Here is a 22,457-nt window from a genome sequence, read left to right as displayed (position 1 = left end):
CCCTCAGGAAAACACTGGAGCAGAATGGAATGGGAATTGATGTAAGTTCTTTCCTAAAATAACTTGTTTATCTCTATCTCTATCTCTGCCTCTGGGCTTCTGGTTTTCTAGTAGACAGTAGGCGCTCAATAAATATTAGTACCCTAATTCTTAGCAAGCTTCTCCTCATGAGTGACATAATCCCCCCTTCATACAATTTTGTCTTGCCCTGTTTCCACTGGCCTGAGGAAACAACAAAACCCTATTCACGTACATTTATAAATGCCTTTGTAGAGATCTAGACACTCTTAACAGTAATTTTCTCCTTAACGTTCTCTTCTCTAAACAAACAAGACTTCATGCTTTATTCTATTATTGGAAGGATTACTTCCCAAATCTTTAATCACTCTTATTTATTTTTCTTCCTTCAGTTGCCTGACTCCAAACAAATCTCAAAACTTATATTCTCATGAAGGCTTTACCAAATATGAGTATAAAGATAAATAATGAGATAATTTCCTAAATATTTAACATAGTGTCAGGCACACAGAAGTGGTCCAAAGCATTTGTCCCTTTCTCCTTTCTGCATGTAAATCTAAATACATCAGTTCCTTACATGTTTCCTTATTACTCTGAGCTAGATCACTAATAAAATATGGTATAGAGGCCGTTAGAAAGCTGAAAATAGAGTATGAGCATAGGAGTCAGGCTCCAGAACTAACAATCATGATGACCCTGTGCAAGTTACGAAAGTCATGTGAGCCTCAGTTTTATAGCCTCTGGATCTAAGGATTTTTCAAAATTAGAGATGATAGTCCATGTAAAGCCATTGTGGCTGATGCGGTATTCATTTTTAACTAGAATTATTTTCACCCTTTATTGTCCTCTCTCATCCTTACTTTGCCCTCTGTGATAATTAAAACAAACAAACAAACAAACAAACAACTCGTCAGTCTTTTGAACTCTGAATTAAATGTACGCATTTGGAACATTTTTACTGGTGGAGGAATTATGTACTTATTTTTAATGTTTATTTTTGAGAGAGAGAGAGAGAGAGAGAGAGAGAGAGAGAGAGAGAGAGAGAGGAGTAGGGCAGAGAGAGAGGGAGGCACAGAATCCAAAGCAGGCTCCAGGCTCTGAGCTGTCAGCATAGAGCCCGATGCAGGGCCCCAACTCATAAACTGTGATATTATGACCGGAGCTAATGTCAGATGTTTAACTGAGCCACTCGGGCACCCCAACATTTTTTTTCAACGTTTATTTATTTTTGGGACAGAGAGAGACAGAACATGAACGGGGGAGGGGCAGAGAGAGAGGGAGACACAGAATCGGAAACAGGCTCCAGGCTCTGAGCCATCAGCCCAGAGCCTGACGCGGGGCTCGAACTCACGGACCGCGAGATCGTGACCTGGCTGAAGTTGGACGCTTAACCGACTGCGCCACCCAGGCACCCCAACCCCAACATTTTTTTTTTAAGAAAAGAGAATAGCAGGGGTGCCTGGGTGACTCAGTCAGTTAAGTGTCCAATTCCTGATCTCGAGGTTTGTGGGTTCAAACCCCACACTGGGAATCTGTTTCTCCCTCACTCTCTGCCCCTCCTCCACTCTCTCTCTGTGTCTCTTTCTCAAAATAAATAAACTTAAAAAAAAAGGAATAATAAGGAATAGAAGTGACTGTGAAGATCAACTTTCTTCCCAGGTACTAGGACTAAATAATACCCACTGGCTATGACTGGCCAACTCCCAGGTGTCTTCATGAACTCTGAACCTCAACTTCTTTTACGGGGTTGCTCAAGGACTCTCATGTAGTCCAACAACCCCTCAGCTGTGCAAAGCCAGATCTATTCTGTGCAAAGAATGTTTCACTCTTTGTAACTTGAGTAGCAAGCATCATTAGTTCAGCACCCACATTTATCATTTGTCACATTGTGAGTGCAAGTAAAGTTTGATTCTTTCCATTTTTAGGAAGGAATAGCATCATTAGAATGGCAAAATCATAATTAATACATAGATAGAGGGAATGAATGTCTTTAAAACACTTCAGAAGTATTCACACATATGCACTTAGTGTGATAAATGTAGGAGCACTTTGTCTATGAAAATCAATCCTCTAAAATCTGTATTTAACAACGTTGCCTGCGACTTATTAGAGTTATCACATGTATGTCAAAGCAGTGAAAACAATATATTCAAGATTTCTAATTAGGTTTTAAAGTATTTAAAAAAAATTAAAGTTTATTTATTTTTGAGAGAGAGAGAGACAGAGTGTGAGCAGGGGAGGGGCAGAGAGAAAGGGAGACAGAATCCAAAGCAGGCTCCATGCCCTGAGCTGTCAGCACAGAGCAGGACACGGGGCTCAAACTCATGAGCTGTAAGATCATGACCTAAGCCAAAGTCAGATGTTTAACTGACTGAGCCACTCAGGCACTCCTAAAGCGTTTTTCTATGTGCTTTTTCCAATAGTTCATTTTGATAGACATACACCCACTTAAGAAAAAAAATACAGTTTTGTGGTTTGCATCTAATAATACACATGTACATTAGGGTTTTTTTTTTTAAATCAATCTTGTCAAACTTGTGTCAAACTCACTTTCACTAAACATTTAGCATTAATCCATAAATATTTATTAAAGGAACACAATTAAGTTTGATGATAAACTAACCAAAGGATCTGTCATATAAATTCTCCAAAACTAATTGTACCTGTCTCTTGGATGATTATGTTCATTATTTCCCTTCATTGAAAATTATTGCAACCCAAGAATAATTATAAAGAAAAAAGTATCTTGATAAATTGCAAATAGCTTACACAATAATCTGAGCAAGTATTAAAAAATTATAGTTTGCACAAACGCAATAGTGTATATGGTTTTAGAAACTGACAATTCTCCCTGTCTGTCCAGTAGGGTCAGGATGCTGTCAGAAGCATGAAGATCCCAAGCCACCCGTGACTTGTTTTAGAGAGGTCTGGGTGTGTCCAGCCAGTAGAGGCTAAGGTTGTTTCTATGTCACATAAGGAATTTGTTCCATGTGAAAACATAAGCTAACATCACCATGCAGCACGCTTCAGCATCCTTGCGAAGCATCATAATAATCACGGCCAAAAATGTCTCTATATCTTCAGCCAATTCAAAAATTGTTCCTCTTCACTTTGGGCCTGGAGTTCACACTCTCTTCTAGCTTCTCTTACAGTTCTTTCAAATGAGGCCACACATTGTCTCTTACCTGCTCTGTGCACCTGGGAAAGAGGTGAAAGTGCCTGTGTCCAGGTGTCTTCTCTGGGATAAAATCTATGATCCACTTAAAACTCTGTCCATGGAGAGTCACTCTACCTTACACTTTACCCCATACTCTAGAGTACAGGCCACATTCCCACCACTGTGAGAATGAGGGGGGGGTCATGAAGTTGTTACAAAGGCTTATGTCCTTGAAGGAATATGCCTTCCATTTCTATTAAATATACTTTTTATATTTTGTCCTTTAAAATAGAACCGTTCGTGGGGAACCTGGGTGGCTCAGTCAGCTGGGTGTCCGACTCTTGGTTTCGGCTCAGGTCATGATTTCATGGCTCATGTGTTTGAACCCTGCATCAAGCTCTGGGCTGACAGTGTGGATGGAGCTGGCTTGGGATTCTCTCTCTCTCCCTTTCTCTGCTCCTCCCCTGCTTATGCTCTCTCTTTCAAAATAAATAACTTTTAAAGTAGAACCATTTGAGAGCCTCCGTATATACAAGTAAATATACTTAATATCTATCCACACATTCAACTAATATTTCTTTGTATTTATTATATTCACGGTACTGTTATGTATCTGGGATGCATCATTAAAAACAACCAGATTAAAAAGAAATGAAATAGAACAAACAATTCTAAAATTTGTATGGAACCAGAAAAAAACCCACAAATAGGCAAAGTAGTGTTGAAAAAGAAAACCAAAGCTGGAGACATCACAATCCCAGACTTCAAGCTGTATTACAAAGCTGTAATCACCAAGACAGGATGGTACTACCACAAAAACAGACACATAGACCAATGGAACAGAATAGAGAACCCAGAAATGGACCCACAAATGTATGGCCAACTAATCTTTGACAAAGCAGAAAAGAATATCCAATGGAATAAAGACAGTCTCTTCAGCAAGTGGTGCTGGGAAAACTGGGCAGCCACATGGAGTAAAATGAACCTGGACCACTTTGTTACACCATACACAAAAATAAACTCAAAATGGATGAAAGACATAAATGTAAGAAAGGAAACTATCAAAATCCTAGAGCAGAAAACAGGCAACGACTTCTTTGATCCCAGCCACAGCAACTTCTTACTTGATGTGTCTCCAGAGGCAAGGGAAACAAAAGCAAAAGTAAACTATTGGGACCTCATCAAGATAAAAGTGTCCTTCACAGTGAAGGAAACAATCAGCAAAACTAAAAGGCACACTATGGAATGGGAGAAGATATTTGCAAATGCCATAGCAGATAAAGGGTTAGTATCCAAAAATCTATAAAGAACTTATCAAGCTCAACACCTAAAAAGCAAATAATCCAGTGCAGAAATGGGCAAAAGACATGAATAGACACTTTTCCAAAAAAAAAGACATACAGATGTCAGACACATGAAAAGATGCTCACCATCACTCATCATGAGGGAAATATAAATCAAAACCACAATGAGATACCACTTCACACCTGTCAGAATGGCTAAAATTAACAACTCAAAAAACAACAGATGTCGGTGAGGATGAGGAGAAAGGAGAACCCTTTTGCACAGCTGGTGGGAATGCAAACTGGTACAGCCACTCTGGAAAACAGTATGGAGGCTCCTCAAAAAATTGAAAATAGAACTACTCTATGATGCAGCAATTTCACTACTAGGTATTTATCCAAAGGATACAGGAGTGCTGGTTCAAAGGGGCACATGCACCCCAATGTTTATAGCAGTGCTATCGACAATAGCAAAATTATGGAAAGAGCAAAACTGTCCATTGACTGATGAATGGATAAAGAAAATGTGGTATATATATATGTACCATGGACTATTACTCAGTGATCAAAAAGAATAAAATCTTGTCATTTGCAACAATGTGGATGGAACTAGAGTGTATTATGCTAAGTGAAATAAGTCGGGCAAAGAAAAACATATCATATGATTTCACTCATGTGGAATGTAGGAAACAAAACAGATGAACATAGGACAAGGGAAGCAAAAATATTATAAAAACAGAGAGGGAGGCAAACCTCTTAAATACAGAGAACAAACTAAGGGTTGCTGGAGGGGTGTTGGTAGAGGATGGGCTAAAGTGATGAATTATTAAATTCTATTCATGAAATCATTATTACCCTATATGTTAACTAAGTTGGTTTTAAATAAAAAAAAAACATAATAAAGAAAAAGAAATGAAAGAACTTTCCCCTCAAGGAGTTTAAATGGGAGGTAGGGGATTGGTAATCAACAATAAAAATAATAAGTAAATTATGTAGTATATGGATAATTACTGAGGAGAACAGAAAATGTAAAGCATGATAAAGAATATGGGGCGAGGGGGTGGGGGACGCCTGGGCTCAGTTGGTTAGGCATCTGACTTTGGCTCAGGTCATGAGCTCATGGCTTGTGAGTTCGAGCTCCACGTCTCTGTGCTGACAGCTCAGAGCCTAGAGTCTGCTTCGGATTCTGTGTCCCTGTCTCTCTCTGCCCCTCCCCCATTCATGCATACTCTTGTGCATGTGTTCTCTCTCTCAAAAATAAACATTAAAAAAATAAAAAAAAAGAATATGGGGAATGAGTGTTGAGGGATGATCATGTTCCAGAATTAAATAAGAGATACCAGGGTAGGTCTCACCAAGGGACTTTCTAGTAAAGATTTTTAGAAGATGAAGGAGATGGCTATACAGGTATCGGGGTCACAGAGTTTCAAGGGGAATAAACAGGTCCTAAGGAAGAACGTGCCTGGCTATTTCCAAAAATAGCAAGGTGATCAATACGGTTGAAGGAGAAAGGGGTAGAGAGCTAGAAGATGCACTCAAGGAGGTAAGGAGGAACAGGTTAAATAGTATCTTCAAAGGACTTTGGCTTTGAGGGACTGAAAAGTGGAGTCCTTGTCAGATTTTGAGCAGAGGAGTGGTAAGGTCTGCTTTACATTATAATATGGTCACTCTGGCTGGTGTTGTAAGAATAGGCTGAAAGGGATAGAGGGTCAAAGCAGGGAGGCCAGTTAGGAGGTCACTATGGGGGGTAATCCAGGTGAGAGACATGGTAGGTGGCTCAAATGAAGGTGAGAAAGGTCAGGTGTAAAATTTTTCTTTGGTATTTAGTGGCAAGAGTGTTTCCTAAGGAATTAAACTTGCTGCATGAGAAGAAAAGATGAAAAAACCTCTTGAGCAATTCAAGGATAAAGTTGCCATCATATGAGTAAGAGAAGGCTCTCAGTGGAGTAAATTTTATATCATATGGAGAAGAATTTTAATTTTAGATGTATTACATCTGAGATGCTTATTAAACTCTTCTAATAGAAACGCCAAGGATCCAATTGGATATAGGAATTCTAGTTTGGAAGAGAGGTCTAGCTAGAGAAATAAATTTGCAAGTCTTGAACACAGAGTTGGAATTTACAGCAAAAGACAGATCACTGAGTGAATATAAATAAAGAGGAGAAGGGGCACCTGGGTGGCTCAGTCAGTTAAGTGTCCAGCTTCAGCTCAGGTCATAATCTCGCAGTTTGTGAGTTCGAGCCCCGCATCGGGCTCTGTGCTGATAGCTCAGAGCCTGGAGCTTGCTTCAGATTCTGTGTCTTCCTCTCTCTCTCTGCCCCTCCTCACCTCATGCTCTCTCTCTCTCAAAAATAAAAATGTTTAAGAATTAAAAAAAAAAAGAGGAGAAGGAACTAATTGGCCATTGGATTTAATAATGTAGAAGTCACTATTGATAATGTCAGGAATAAGCTCAGAGAATCATGCGGACAAAAATCTAGTTAGCATGTTTTAAAAGAGAATTTGAGGAAAGGAATTGGAGATACAAGTAGAGTCAATGTTTTTGAAGTATTACTGCAGAGGGGAGCAAACACATGGTATGGTAATAGTGTGAGAAGTTTTTATCAGGATGGGAGAATGAACAAGATGCTTGCCTAGTTTTGTTTTGTTTTGTTTTGTTTTGTTTTTCCGTAAGTATGGCATCTTCCCCAAGGGAGGGAAAAGATGATGTAGAGAAGAGTGGAGAAATGCTGGAGTGTTCTTTTGAAGAACTTGGGATTTAGTGCACAGAGACTAATTTTACATGGGAGGATGACACAGGTGAAAAGTTGGTATTTAGTGCCAAGGTCATGAGCTATGATTTAGTCACTCAGCACACCTCAGTGAACCACTATCATGGTTTGCATTATTATTCAATTTAAATTTTTTCGCTGTTCTTGGTCACATGAAAATGATACCATAAGAGACAGTTGTCTAATAGATAGTAGTTGAGGACCAAAAACCACGAAAACTTGGCCAAAATGCTTGTCTGTGTGATTGTTTTTAATCCCACCTCCTGTATTTCTATGATAGAACCTGGTACTACCAGGTACAGGACTTTCCCCCCAGCACCATGCAATCCAATTCCATCCCTTAAAGCTACAAAGGTCCCGCTTTTGTGTTTCATCTTTAGATAGTATGTTTTTGCTACTGTTTTCTGGTTGTCTTGCCAATTATCTTCATTTTTATTTCTCATCTGTCAATTCCTCAGATTCTTGTTACTTTTGGCATTTCTCCTGTGTTTTTTCTTCCCTTTATTGAGATATAATTTCCACACAATAAACTGCATATTTAAAGTCTATAATTTCATCGGTTTTGACAAATGCATATTCCTGTAATACCATCGCCACCATCAAAATAATGAATGCATCATATTCATCACCTCCAACTTTCCTTGTGCCTGTCTGTCACCCAATCCTTTTGCTCCTTTCTCCCCCCTGACCACCAAGCAACAACAGATTCTCTTTCTGACATTGCAGATTAGTTTAAATTTTCTAGATATTTATCTACACGAAATCATCTGTATGTATTTTCTTCTGGATTCTTAGCATAATTATTTGAGATCCATCCATGTTGTTGCACGTATCAATGGTCCATTCCTCTTCATTGATGAGTAGCATTACATTATAAGGATATAGCATTCACAGTTTATCCACTCATCTGTTAATGTACATTTGGGACAACATCATCGGGACAAAATTATTTGACTATTACAAACAAAACTGTTATAAACATTCACGTACAAGTCTTTGTATGCACATATGCTTTTATTTCCTAGGAGCGAGTGGTAGATTCATTTGACAGGCGTATTTTTGAATTTTAGGAACTGACAAACTATTTTCTAAGGTAGATGCTCCATTTTATATTTGCACCAGAAGTTTCTGTTGTTCCACATTGCATGCTGACAATGGGATGATTGATTCTAGCCACTCTGATAGATGTATAGCTGTATCTCCTTAGCATTTTCCTAATGACTGATGCTTATTTATCACCAGCATGTCTTCAGTGAAATGTTTGTTCAAATATTTTGTCCATTAAAAATTTTTGATTTGTTGCTTTCCTTATGACTGAGTTGTGAGAGATCTCTGTGTATTCTGCATACAAGTCCTTTATCAAGTAACTGAAAATATTTTTTCCCAGTCTAGATTGTCTTTCATTTTTAATAGCGACTTTTGGGAAGGAGAAATTCCTAATTTTGATAAATTAAAAAGTTATCAGGTTTTTTCTTTTATAGATTGTGCTTCTGGTCTCACGGCAAGGAAATTAGTTTTCTTGATATCGCAAATATTTTCTTCTATACTTTAAGCTAGAAGTTTTATGATTTTAGATTTTATATTTAGGATCCTTGCTACTTTTAAAGTTAATTTGTCTCTATCTCTCTCCCTCCCTCTCTGCCCCTCCCACACGTGCACACACAAGCTCTCTCTCTCAAAATAAATAAGTAAAACTTTTAAAAAACAATTAAAAAAATAAAGTTACACGGCGAGAGTATGATCAAAGGGTTTTTTTCCTTTTTATAATATGGATATCCAATTATTCTAGCACCATTTGTGACAATCCTTTTCCACAGAAGGTCTTTGTCACTTTAACAAGAATTAATTGACCAAATATGTGTGGTTCAATATCTAGACTCTATTAAGTCCCATTGATCTATTTGTCTATCTTTCAGAATACCACATACCATTGATTATAGTAACTTTCCAGCAAGTTTTTAACTCAATTATTGTAAATATTGCTACTTGTTCTTTTTAAAAGTCGTTTTGGATTAGCTAGGCCATTGCGTTTCCACATGAATTTTAGAAGCACCTTGTTCATTTCTACAAACAAACAAACAAACAAACAAACAAAAGCAAAGAGCAAGCCTGTTGGGATCTTGATCAATTTAGTATTTAAAACAAATGAGAAAGAATTAACATCTTAATAATATTGAGTCTTCTTTTCTATGAACACAATGTATCTCAAACCTTAGATTTTTAATTTCTCTTGTCAGTGTTTTGTACTTTTGTCTGTAATAGTCTTGCACATTTTTGCCAGATTTATCTATATGATGCTATTGTAAATGATGTCTTAAAAATTTCCATTTCCAATTATGTATTACTGTTATAGAGAACACAACTCATTTGTATATATTGACTAGTATCCTGCAAACTTGCAAAACTCATTAACTAGACCTAGTAGCTTTTTTGAAGATCCCTAAGATTTTTCTAAATAAGTGATCATGTTGTATGTGAATGAAGACACTTTTGCTTGTTCTTTTCCAATCTGAATGCTTTTAATTTCTTTTTTGTTTTTGTTGCTTTATTCCATGGGCTAGAATCTGCGCTGCAATACTGAATAACATAGGTGAAGTGGACATTCCTGCCTTTTCTTGAATCTAAGGGAAAAAGCATTTGTTTTTTTATCATTAATTATGATATTAGCTGCAAAGTATTTTTGTAGATGCCTTTATCAGGGTGAGGAAGTTCCCTCTATTCCAGTGGTTCTTAACTGGAAGTTATTTTGTTCCCCAGGGATATTTGGAGATGTTTGAAAATATTTCTGGTCACCACAACAGGGGAAGTGATGCTCTTGACTGCAAAACATACTGTAATGCACAAGACAGCTTCCCACAACAAATAATTACTGGACCCAGAATACTGACGATGTTGATGTTGAAAAATCCTGACCTGCTCTATTTCTAGTATGCTGAGAGTATTTTTTAATCAGTAAAGATATTGGGATCCCTTCCCCCCAATTTTTTCTGAATGAGATTTTTCTTTTTTAGTATGTATAAAGTTTTTCTTTTTTTAGTCTCTTAATAATGGCACATTTCATTGATGTTCCAATGTTAAAAGAATCTTGCATTCCTAGGATACTTTGTCATGATGTATAATTATCTTTTATATGATGTATATTTTATATGATATATTATGTTTTATATATTATTGAATTAAATTTGCTAATATTTTATTCAGAATGTTTGCATCCTATGTCTAAAAGAAACAATGGTTTGTTGTCTTCTTGGTATCTTTGCTATTGATTTCTAATTTAATTCCATTATGGCTGGAAAACATACTATGGATAACTTGAATTTTTTAATGTATTGAGACTTCTTTTGTGGCTAAAACTATGGTCCATTTTGGTAAATACCTTCAAAAAGGATGTGTATTATTTTTTCTTATAATGTTTTCATAAATGAAGTATCTGATCAAGGTCCAGAGAATTGAAAAAATATTCCCCACTGTCATTCAAGAAGGAAGAAATAGCATCATTTATTTATAAACTGGAGACATATCTTTAGATAACCCTTAGTTCCAATGGATTCCCACCGAGCAACCTAATATTTCCTGGAATAGAGGTTACTCTGCTCCTAGAATTTTTAAATATTACCCAGTTTAAACTCTTCATATCAGTAGGATAATAATTTATATTTGAAATAAATATCAAGTAAATATTAGTCAAATGTTTGAAAATGGAATTCAGCCAGTTTTTAAGTGTAAACAAATCCATGCATATGCCTATTTGGGCATCCAATAGAAATCATTATTTTACTTATCAATTATCAGCCTTGATAGAAGTGGCATATTAACCATTAAAAATAAAGAACACAATTAGAACTGTCCTTTAATGAAATGACATAAACAATTATTAAACTCTTGGAAATTTTTAATATTCTGTTCAATAACCAATAGGACATATTCACATTTATATAATATCACTTCTATATCCTGGTCCTAATTATTTTCTTTTAATTTCTTTGAAATTAAAGTTTTTGTGAAATTACATTATCTAATTTTGAGTTGAAAAAAAATAGGTTGGGCAGAACATAGCAAAAACTTTGCCAATATTCAAATGTTAGAAACACAGTTTGAAAGAGTTTATAAAACATGTGTCATAATAGGTTTCTTTTATCCTTACGCTGGATGGTTGAATTTCACTATTAAAATAATCCTATTGTGGAACAAAATATAGCAGAGTTTCCTCTACTTATATTAGGTATTCGTGAGCCAAAGCAGAGTGTTGATTATGGCTGCCAAGTTCCTATGTAGACAAATGAATCATAGGAACACAGTAGCTATTTTATTTGGGGCCTTGCTGAGCTGCAAGATTTTTAATGAGTTAAAATAATATTTTGGGTTTCGAGTAGAAAGTGTGAACTATCAAAAACACAGACATTTGACTTCAAAGTTGAGGGCAAAAACAACTCCACATGCAAAGTCATTCTGAGCAACCGACTCACAGACCTTGGAGATCGAATCCCCGGAGGGCTGGTCTCTCTGTTTCCTTTGGACTGTGTGCAAGGGAAGCCAGTCTGATGGCACTGAAGCTTTTGAGAGATTGTTCAATTACTAGTATGTATGCCCAACAATTTGCACATAAGATAAATTGTTTTAGCTTAGATCTGAATAGCCATGAAGAGATGATTATTTGCTTCTCTTCTAGTTGGGAAGGCAACAATAACGACAATTATTGCTAAACACCAAGGAGACAGAAACCACAGATGGCGCAAGATATGTAAGCAAGTAAAATAAGTGAATTAGAAGAAATATTTTTCTTAGAATGGGCCAAGTAGTTGTGTTAGCAAGAATCTATTTTTTTCAAATATTAATTAGAATAAAGAAGATCAGTTAAGCACAACAAATGTTTTTGAACACCTACAGCGAGATTCAGTACTATTAAGGATTTTGAAGATGATTGTGACCCTTTAAAGATAATTTTACCAATTCCTTTTTAATCTTATATTTGTATAAATATGTAGGCCTGCATGGCACCCTACACGGCATTTGTTTTTGTTTGTTTGTTTTAGCAAATAACAAATATCTATTTAAGCTTTATTTACTTATTTAGAGAGGGAGAGGGAGAGAGAGAGAACAGGAGAGGGGCAGAGAGAGAAAGAGAGACAATCCCAAGTAGTCTCTCCACTGCCAGCGTGGAGCCCCATGTGGGGTTCAAACTCACGAACCGTGAGATCATGAGCTGAGCTGAAATCAAGAGTCAGATGTTTAACCAACTGAGCCACCCAGGTGCCCCACTTTTGGTATTGTTTTATTTTCCATTTTAAGTAAACTATGTTTTAAAATTTCACTCCAGATCTTTGTTTTCCAAAGGCCTAACTCTAATATCTGCTTCTCTGTAAACACCTTGCCAGATGATCCAAAAGTGTATTTAGTTATTCTTTTTTCTGTTTTCTCTTCACCCTTTATGCCTTCATTCAGACATGCCTTTTGTTTGGGGATATTGAAAGAGAAAATTGTTACAGGAATACCAAAAACTACAGATGAATACTCACATTTAGGAAGGTCATTCCCTGCAATGGAGAGAAGAATTTCAGGGCAAAAGAAAGCAAATAGATAAGAATAAAGGGAACCTCTATCCTGCCGGAACGATGAAACAACTAAATCCTGTAGGTCAATGGGAATGTCACTGCCAGAGTCCTGCTTTTTCCTGTATTGTAAATATATGTTACTTTTCTGCATACTAAGTTGAATCCCATCAGACTCTCCTACTGTGAGTGCAAGGCCATGTATTACAGTTCTGTTCCTAAAACCACCCAGTTAAGAGCCAGGAAAAGAAGGGATGGAAGGTTATTAGGAAATCAGATTTGAGCATTAGTTTAATTAGATCATTTTCTCCCATCCGTACATTGGAAAGAACAGGAATTTTGATTGTTGTGGACGGTGAAGGAAGAGGGTTGGGGGAGAGGCAAGGGTAACTTAGAACAAGAGGCACATCTGTGCACAGAGGGGCTGAACATTTGTTCTGTAAAGACACTTTGGGGACTTATATAAACTGGAAGGAAACATGCTGGCATCTGAGGGAATGAAGGCAAAAGTCAAAATATGAGGCCTGTTTTGCAACTTTATTTGGACTTGACTGATGTATTATTTTTCTTTTCCCATGTCATGTTTATATGCTTTCCCTAGGTCCTCTGTGCTTACCTACCAACCTGCTGCCTTAGTCATAAGGCTAATGCATCTGTGCCTTAGGAAAAATGGAATTATGCGATGATACAGAAAGAAACTTGCTTACTGCTGAGTTTTAAAAAAAAATTCCTTGAAATGCAAACCACAGAGGAAATACCTAATTGCTTTTCTAAGAAATGGTGGAAATTGGTAGGACAAGATACTCCATTTCAGGTTTTTGCTTTCATTCTCTGAAGACATTTCTGTGTTTCTTGGCTGTGTGTGTGTGTGTGTGTGTGTGTGTGTGTGTTTCCAGAAACATGTAGCACACACTTCAGCCAGACCACATGCCTATGAGTCAATATTTCAGCTTGCATTTGTCTTAAACCGTGAAGCTCAGGGTGTAACCTAACAGAACCTGGCAGGTTGTCTGAATAGTTCTTTCACCACTTGACCCAAAATATAGTAAATCAGATGACATATTGTTCTAATTTTGCATTAGTACTCATATTTTAATAAGGAAAGGAAGAGTGTGTTCTATCAAGATTTTTGAATACAAACAAAATCTAGCTCCAGATCCAACCTATTGCAGAAATTAAACTGGAGTCACCAAATGTAGTTTGCTTTAAAAAAAAACAAACAAACTTGATACGTACATATTTTGGCACTTGCTATGGACTCAATTGTGTCCCCACCCTCCCCGAACTTCAAATTCATATGTTGGAGCCCTGACCCCTGATGTGATGGTATTTGGAGATGGGGCCTTTTGGAGAGGATTAGATTTATATGAGGCCACAAAGATGGAACTCTTTATGGACGTAATAATGGCATGGTGCCCTTATGAGATGAGCTCTCTCTCTCTGCCTTGCGAAAACACAGACACATAGGTGATCATCTGTATACCAGGAAGAGAGTTCTAATCTGAGCCAAATCATCCAACACCTTGATCTTGGACTTCCCAGCCTCTAGAACTATGAGAAATAAAGTCTGTTGTTTAAGCCTTCCAGTCGATGGGATGTTGTTATAGCAGTCCAAGAAGACTAACACAATCTTTTACAAGTTTGGAGGGTTCATTTTGTGGCATGTAAAGTAAAAGTTGACAGTAGAAACTCAATATCTATTATTATTATTATTATTATTATTATCATCATCATTATTAGTGGTGGTGGTGGTAATAATAATAATAGTTGGAATTTAATGTGAATTACTACTTCTTTCTTGCTAAAATCCCTGGGAGAAAGTCAGTTAATATGTGGATGAAGTTTTATCCTTTCTTCTAAATAAATATGGTGCCATATATATAGTGAGCACAAGAACCATTCTCAGCTCTGCTATCTCTAAGTAAAAGAAAACATTTTGCCTGCTTATTTTTAGAAAGACATATCATATATGGAAAAAAACACTGTATATTTCTGGTACTTTAAAAATACATCCATTTATGGAACTTCAATTAGTCTAGGTGACTGGTCCAGTCACCCAGTTGGCTAGTTACAAGGCTCCCTTCCCCACCCCAAGAAAAGCTCTTCTTGTCTCAGGACAGACACCTAGTTTTAGCCTATGATATTTTTCTCCAAAATATTTTGCCTATGCTCTGAATTCATTAAGGTCTGACTAGCACCCAAAGGGACCAAATAAAATAAAATATAAAATAAAATAAGATAAGATAAGATAAAATAAAATAAAATAAAATAAAATAAAATAAAATAAAATAAAATAAAATGTTAGGGGGTTCTTGCAAAAGCCAGAAGAAGCTTCCTTTCCCTGCTTTCTCCTCACACATCCCTCGAGGCAAGAAATACTGAAGTATCACTTAATGGGATGGGATGGGGATAAGAAAATGAAAGGGGAAGAGAATACTGGGGAAAATGTTTTTCTGGACACGATTCTGCCAAACTAAAAAAATACTTTAAGGATAACTCATCTCTCAGAGTCCCTCTTCATCTGTTTCTTTCCTTCTGTACTTACATACACTTCAACTTCTCCTAAAATGAGGAAGCCATTATTCAGTCCTGTCTCCACTTGGAACTGTTTTTTCCCTGACTCTGTTTTTTGTTACTAAAACATTGGGAATCATAACAGATATGTATTGAGGGCTCATTAATTGTCAGGCCCTACTCTCAGAGCTGTATGGAATTGCTATTTGAACCTGACAACAATCCTAGGAACTAGGACCTATTAATACGCTCCTTGTGTAGATAAGGTCACTGAGGTTGAACTTGTCAATGTTCTCACACTGAGAAGTACATCAGACTTCAAGGCGCAAGTTCTTGGCTACCGTCTTTCCATCCGTTTGTGTTCTACTCCTCATTATCCTTTCTTACCCTGTTGACCCTCATTTCTCCATCTCTAAACTACTGTACTTGACCATTTCCAAAGTTCTTTTCAATATTAATCTGAAACCTTCCAGTTTCATAAAATGAGAGTAATAAAAGTGAATATAAAGAATAAATACTTTTTTTTTTAGTTTTTAATGTTTATTTTTCAGAGAGAGAGAGAGAGAAAGACAGCATGAGTGGGTGAGGGGCAGAGAGAGAGGGAGACACAGAATGTGAAGTAGGTTCCAGGCTGTGAGCTGTCAGCACAGAGCCTGATGCAGGGCTTGAAACCACAAACTGAGAGACCATGACCTGAGCCAAAGTTGGACACTCAACCGACCAAGCCCCCCAGGTGCCCCATAAATACCTTAAATGCCAATTGTTTTCAAATTGTATCCAAAGTTGTTTATGGCAGCATAATTCCATGGGAAATTTGGAAACAGCCTATCTTTAATTATTGTAAAAAAAACTTGGAGTATGCATTAGTTGAAATGCTCTGCCACATTAATAATGCTTACTTTAGACTAGTGATTACTATAAACAGGAAACAATAAAACTACCATAAAGAAAAAACAAAAAAAAAATCACAAAAACCTATTCATAGAGAAAAGCCCTGGAAAAACACATCAAAAATACAACAGTGATTCTCCTTAAGTAATAGAACCTGGCATATATATTTCTACGTTCTGTAATTTTTAGTAGTTTCTGTTTTCCATGGTGAGCACATAGTATGGAAGGACAAAATATATTTGAAATGTAGTGGAAATGATGTTTGCAAAGAATTAACATTTTATGAAGCCTCAGTCAACAACTATCTGTATGGCTTCAGGCACATAAGTTTGGACCTTAGTTTCCTCATTTGTAAAATTAATGGCGGCGACTATTACAACTCCCATATATCACATTGTAATTTTCATTTACATGAATTTCTTAATCTTGCAAATAATCACGAAAAGAGGACAACATTAGTCCACTCTTTGTGAACAAGGAAGGTGAATTTCTGAATCCTTAAGAAACAAATAGTAGATAGTGAGGACCAAAAACCAAATCATGTATTTCCAAGGACGATTTTTCAAAATCTCTGTAATCACAAATATTTCATATATTGTTTCTATAGTTCTGATTATTTATGACTCCCTTTTTTAATGTCATCCTTTTGAGTATTATGTCCAAATTCCTTCCAAACCTTTTAGGTCTTGTTCCACTGACTCCCACTTATGCTAGCTCTCCCAAAATATCTCACCTATTTCTCCAAAAACCTTTCCTTGATGAGCCTACTTGACTATACCTCTTTACCATTTTCCATGGTGAAGACCTTCTATGTTTGTGCCCTCTTACTTCATTAATGATAAGGACCGTATCTTCACTTGATTATATGTTCTTTTTTCTTAAACACACACACACACACACACACACACACACACTGCACCAACTGTAATTCAATAGAAGGCTCAGCACATTGTAACTTGGATTTTGCAGAGTAGATCAATTTGGGGACACAATTAGGGCACACTGTTGTGGAAGTTCCTGGAGACTGGTGTGTGTGTGCCCTGAAAACTCCTGGCTCCCATAGGACATGCACCATTTCTTCCCTTTCCTGCTTCAAATGAGCCAAAGAGGTGGCTCTTTTTCCTACAGATCCTAAGTGGAAGTTGAGGTACGGATCTCCAGGAAAGGCACCACCACTCTGGCTGACCAGGCATGGGACACACTCATGGGGATGAAAACCAGTCACTGCCATAGCCAGAGCCAGCTGGGGTCAGCCCCAAAGCCACTGCCTTCTCTCTCAGCAGTGAAAACTGCAGGACTGATTCGTCTAGTATTTTGTTCCTTCTACAGACTTTCATTTGTTAAAACAGTTTTGTTTTTGCACTCCTTTGTGAGTCTCTGGGGAGTGTAACGCAGGAAAATCTGAGTGATCTTGTACTGAACATCCCATCTGATCCCTGCAATGCTGCCCACCCTCCTCTCATGACCTAGTCCATCTGACTCCCACTCATGTAAATGACAGGAGATCCCTATTTCTTCATAAGCACCCATTCAATTATTCAGTACATATTTATTGAAAATTTATTAGGTACTAGACACTGACCAAGGGTTTTGTCCTAGATCGATAAGAAGACAAAGCCCCTTCCCTTTTGGGATTTATATTCTAAAGATGAATGCAGACATTAACCACATGTGTATATATTAATTGTAATGGCAGCTGCTAAAAGGAAAATAAGTTAGAGCAATGGACTAGTGATACCTATGTGTGCACTTGTGTGTTTCTACGTGTGTGCGTGCATGCCTGCATGTGCGCTATTTTAGGTAGGTCATTAGGAAGGAAGTTTATGGGAAAGTGACATCTGAACAAAAGCTTGGGGAAGAAGTTTCACAATAAGGGAGAAGGAAATATAAATGCCACGAGACAGAAACATCTGGATCTCCCTGAAAATCAGGGTGGACACATCTTAGGCACAAATTGAGTTTCCTACTATACCTTGTTTATTGGTTTATACAGAAATAGAATAGACTTTCTCAAGAAAATTCTTATAAGGGCAAATTTCAACATTTAAAAATTAGAGTATATATCTAAATGATAATTTTTTTCATAAAGGGAGCCCAGGGACATAGCAATTGTCCTTTGAAACTATCACACTGGCTTGTAGCAAGATTTTAATAAGTTAGGGGGTATGGTTGCTCATAAAACAAACAAACCAAAAAGTTATACATTGTGATACAAACATATTTTAAAAAAATTTTTAAGGTTTATTCATTTTTTGGAGACAGAGAGATAGAGTGTGAGTGGGGGAGGAGTAGAGAGAGGAGGAGACACAGAATCTGAAGCAGGCTTCAGACTCTGAGCTGTCAGCACAGAGCCTGACATGGGGCTCGAACTCACAGACTACAAGATCATGACCTGAACTAGATGCTTAACCGAGTCACTCAGGCACCCCACATTGTGATACAAATATTAAGGATTATTATGCAAAACAGTATTCTATATTTTGAAGAATATTAATATTTATAAATGTCTATTGGTTTGTATAATTCTGCTTATTACTAGATTTTGAGAACTCAACATTCTATATACAGCAAAACCTTGGATTGCAAGTAACTTGTTCTGCAAGTGTTCCACAAGACAAGCAAACATTTCTAAGAAATTTTAAATTGATAAATGAGCAATGTCTTGCAATATGACTAGTATGTTTATTATGACACCGATGTCACAAGATCACAACTGAACCAAAGGTTCTCCTCTCGCTCTCTCTCTCTCTCTCTTTCTCTTGCTTGCTGTGGGGCTGTGGGTGATCATCTCCCATGCTCGGATGCTCAGTCTCAGAACATGGTGTTTGTAGAAATTAGGAAGTTTTCAGAACATTGTGAGGTGTCCACAAGTGGCACTAGGGTATTTTTTGTCCCCTCAAAGCACCTACGGACAGCCCTTTGCTTTTCCACACAAGAGGAAGCTTGGGAATGCTTTGCTTCATTCGAGGTCAGGCTGCCTGCACATATAGACCCTTTCCTCTGCTGCCTTATTGCCAGTTACATTCAATACAGTCTATGACAAGAGTTTATTAATACTGCATTGTAGTCAACACTCATGCAAGTATATACATGCAGAAAAGGGTTGAAGAGAAAGGCAGTAAGGAGGTGATTATGGTGGAAGTTAAGAAGGACATCACTAAGAAGTATGGATGAGATCGCAAGTGGCCAAAATTGCACGATTTTGTAAGAAGTCTATATCTGCATCTTGTCTGCAGAGGAGGAGGAGAAAAGGCGGAGGAATCCCTCACTTCAAATGAGATTAGGGAGATGTGTAAAATGTGGGAAACAGTGCAAAATTTTGTAGAAAACACCACCTGAATAAGGCTGTAGCAGTGCGAGCAATGAATCTGTTTCATGACAACACAAAGTCACATTTCTGCAAAATCCTCAAAAGGAGGCAAAACCAAGCGTCATTGGATAGGTTCCTTGTTAAATCTGAACAAAAAGGAAAAGAAAGATTCCATTAAGCCAATTAAGCCAATAGATAGCAGTGATTCCGTTAGTGATAGTGGAAGTTGTCCTCCATAATAACCCTCCTCTCCTGTCTCCCTCACACCAGTCCTGAAGGTTTTCAAAGGTAAATGCAGGTTAACTTATCTTCTTTCTTTCTTTATTTAAAATTTTTTTTTAACGCTTATTATTTATTATTGAGACAGAGACAGAGCATGAACGGGGGAGGGGGGGAGGGGCAGAGAGAGAGGGAGACACAGAATCGGAAGCAGGCTCCAGGCTCCGAGCCATCAGCCCAGAGCCCGACGCGGGGCTCGAACTCACGGACCGCGAGATCGTGACCTGAGCTGAAGTCGGACGCTTAACCCACTGAGCCACCCAGGCGCCCCTAACTTATCTTCTTTATATTTTGTCTTTTCTTTATTATTTTTGTATTATATTACAGTATTGTAATCATTTTTATACGAATATTTTTGGGTTGTAGAATGAATCATCTGCGTTTCCATTATTTCTTGTAGGGAAATTCGCTTTGATATACAAGTGCTTCGGATTACAAGCATGTTTCTGGAACGAAATATGCTTCCGAACCAAAGTTTTACTCTAGTTCCTTCTTGGTCTTATAGAACCAACTATACATCTAATCGTGGATGGAGGCACAGATTCACGTCACTGCTAATGAGACCTTTTGGGGCCCTACCAAAACCACGATACTATGTTTACATTGGACACTGTGCAGAGGTTACAAGTGGGAGCCTGGTTCTCATATAGCTGATAAATTAGTTTTGGGGGAAAGGAGGTTTGTTTTACCACTAACAATACTAACAACAAAGAAGAAGAAACAGTATCTCCCTCTTTACACACCAATAATGTCCAACTAAGTAAGTCATAGATATTGATTAATGAGGAGTAAGAGCTTTACATAACACAGAGGGTAGGAGAATGCACAAAGAGGCACACGAAGTTCGGAGGTTCTATCATGAGCAGGGACAGGTGAAGCTGGAGGGAGTGGGGAATTCTAAGGATTATAGGTTATCACTGCAGAGAAGAATTAAGGAGTTCAAGGCTTTTGTTTAATGTACAGAGAGATAGGTTAAAGATGTATGTATTTTTAGGGGAGGCTACAATAAAGGAGGAATAAAAGTCTTAAGAAACAAGCTTCTTTGAGTTACTTTATTGGCACTTCTCACTAACTATGTAAAGCAGCAAGGCAGTTACACCCAACTCCTATTTTACAAATGATCAGACTGAGGCTCTAGGAGATTAAATGCCTTGCATCCTGACAGGCAGTTAGTGACTTACAAGGCAGGACTAATCCACGTTACATTGTCCATGGTCACAGTCTTCTTCCAATGCCCTGGGTGGCCTCTAAATTTGAAAATCACAAGCGGCCTTGCACAATGACCTACAGCCATAAGCTGTTGGCAACTTTTGGAGAAGGGATATTCCATATCCATAGGACATGGTGAAACAAGTCCTGCATTTAGAGTATCTTCAATCTTCTCTTTAATCCTTTGTGACTATGAAGTACTAGACCATCTGCATGTCAAAAATTGTTTCCATGCATCTAAGAATTGGTATCAAAGTTACCATATTTTTGGAAAACACATCATTTTGGAGTATTATTAAATATAAGGGAATTTTAATGGTTTTGAAAATTTATTTTTGAGAGAGAGAGAGATGGAGAGAGAGAGAGAGAGAGAGAGAGAGAGAGAGAGACAGAATGAGCCAGGAGGGACGGAGAGAAAGGGAGATACAGAATCCAAAGAAGGCTCCAGGCTCTGAGCTGTCAGCATAGAGCCTGATGTGGGGCTCAAACTTGTGAACCACGATATCACAACCTGAGCCAAAGTCAGATGCTTAACCAACTGAGCCACGCAAGTGCCCCTAGATATAAGAGAATTTTAAATCATTAGCATCTTTCCTACAAAACAGCCAATATGCTTTGACAGGATCTAGACCAATTAGGTGTGATACAATTAATAAGGCAGTATATTTCTGAGTCTGTAAGCTTCTATTTTAAGCACATTAAATCTTTAATTTGTCAAAAATCAGAACAGAAAATACAAACACACTAGTCTGCTGAATATTAGCACAAATTCCAGCTAAAAAGGTCTCACTAGATCAAGAGAAAAAAATCAAGGAAGATAAACACTCTTTCCATTAACATGTAATGTTTCTGTTAACATCACTTTCTGTAGTTGTGTTCTGGTTCTATCATTTCTATTCGCCACAAGTTGGCTACACTCAATCATTCTAACACGTGTTGTTATAAAATAGTGTGAATGGCAGCCCTGAATCTCACTGACTGCTCTTTTGTCACCCTCCAGAGCACAATACAACACTGAAAATGTTTGAAATTCAAGCTGAGTGTCCCATTCAGTTCCTCAATCAAATAGAGTACAAGTTGTCTACACTGGGAAACAATCTCATGTCTTGAGTCAAGGTTTTACTGAGAAAGGGCACACAGGCTATAAGACTGAAGTACTTTTAGGCAAAGGATGAGTGCAGAGTGAGGGCACCTACTGATGACGGTGACAATGACAACAGCAACAAGAAGAGCAGTGACATAACGGTAGTAACAGCCAGCCCTGAACAGCCAAGTTCAGTGTGTTCCAGGCCCTGGGCTGCGCAGATTACATCAATTACCTCATTTAAATCTCATAAAGGCTCTATGAAGTAAAAACCAAAATAATTAATATTATTATTAATATAATTTAATTATTTCATCACTATTAAATATCTGACGTGGAGTATCTACTACACGTCTAAAATTTTATAAGCTTATTGCATTTAATCCTCA

The 22,457-nt window shown here is 37.5% G+C and overlaps 1 protein-coding gene and 1 long non-coding RNA gene across 2 annotated transcripts in view; one reads left to right on the top strand and one right to left on the bottom strand.

The window, feature by feature from the left end:
* Positions 1-12,312, top strand: part of LOC109498755 — a 47,523-nt gene extending 35,211 nt beyond the window's left edge. The window contains exon 4 of the long non-coding RNA XR_006596363.1: positions 11,902-12,312. This is a non-coding gene — a long non-coding RNA (uncharacterized LOC109498755). The remainder of the gene's footprint in view (positions 1-11,901) is intronic.
* Positions 1-22,457, bottom strand: part of DLC1 (DLC1 Rho GTPase activating protein) — a 484,735-nt gene that overhangs the window by 425,734 nt on the left and 36,544 nt on the right. The window lies entirely within an intron of this gene.

This window comes from Felis catus, chromosome B1 (genome assembly GCF_018350175.1).
Source record: "Felis catus isolate Fca126 chromosome B1, F.catus_Fca126_mat1.0, whole genome shotgun sequence".
In the NCBI taxonomy this organism is placed as follows: domain Eukaryota; kingdom Metazoa; phylum Chordata; class Mammalia; order Carnivora; family Felidae; genus Felis; species Felis catus.
The sequence above is the reverse complement of the archived record's forward strand: the minus strand, read 5'-3'. Positions and strand labels throughout refer to the sequence as shown.